The sequence below is a fragment of the Sinocyclocheilus anshuiensis genome, unplaced genomic scaffold (assembly GCF_001515605.1).
Source record: "Sinocyclocheilus anshuiensis isolate Anshui unplaced genomic scaffold, SAMN03320099.WGS_v1.1 scaffold687, whole genome shotgun sequence".
NCBI classification, from domain to species: Eukaryota; Metazoa; Chordata; class Actinopteri; order Cypriniformes; family Cyprinidae; genus Sinocyclocheilus; species Sinocyclocheilus anshuiensis.
The window spans coordinates 767,789-768,875 of NW_015551096.1; positions in this window are offsets into that span (position 1 = coordinate 767,789).

Sequence of the window (1,087 nt, forward strand, 5' to 3'; positions counted from 1 at the left end):
CTCGAAATGATGGCGGTATGGCGGGCCTGTCAAACCTTCCTACCGGACCTCAAGGGACACCCTGTCTTAGTCCGTTCAGACAGCATGGTGGTGTCCTACATAAATCGCCGGGGGGGGGCTAACCTCGAAGCGGCTCCTTGTATTAGTAGAGCGCCTCTTGGAATGGGCACAGCTAAACTCACGTTCGCTGAGAGCAGCACACGTTCCAGGCATATTGAACCGAGGAGCGGATATGTTGTCACGAAGCAAGCTCCACTAATAGGAGTGGATGCTTCATCCGCAGAGAGTTCAACAAATTTGGGAAGTCTTCGGCAGGATGGAAGTAGACCTCTTCTCACTGCCCAATCTATTTTTCAAAGGACAGGGATGCGTTGGCCCACGACTGGCCCAACCTCCTTCTCTACACTTTTCCCCCGGTTGCCCTGATTCCACAGGTGATCAGGCAGATCAGGGAACAGAAACGCAAAGTGGTTGGCAGAGCTGTCACAGCTGCTAATAGCAGCCCCATGGCCTATTCCCCTGAGGCGAGATCTCCTCTCCCAGGTGAACAGGACGCTATGGCACCCCAAGGCCAGAGCTGTGGGCCTTGCACCTGTGGCCACTTGATGGGAGCCTATTAGTCTCCCAGAGTGTGTATTGAACACCATTTCTCCGGCTAGAGCTCCTACAACAAGACGCCTCTACGCGCTTAAATGGTCGGTGTTCTCTGCCTGGTGCTCAAACCATGGCGAGAATCCGCTCACTTACAACATATCTGTGATACTGTCCTTCCTGCAGGAGCTGTTGGACAAGGGTCTCTCTCCGTCCAAGCTCAAGGCATGACGGTGGTGTCCTACATAAATCGCCAGGGGGCGCTATCCTCGATGCGGCTCCTTGTATTAGTAGAGCGCCTCTTGGAATGGGCCCAGATAAACTTACGATCGCAGAGAGCAGCACACATTCCGGGCGTATTGAACCAAGGAGCGGATATGTTGTCACGAAGCAAGGTCCCCTCAGAGGAGTGGATGCTTCATCCACAGATAGTTCAACAAATTTGGGAAGTCTTCGGCAGGGCGGAAGTAGACCTCTTCACCTCAGAAGACTATTC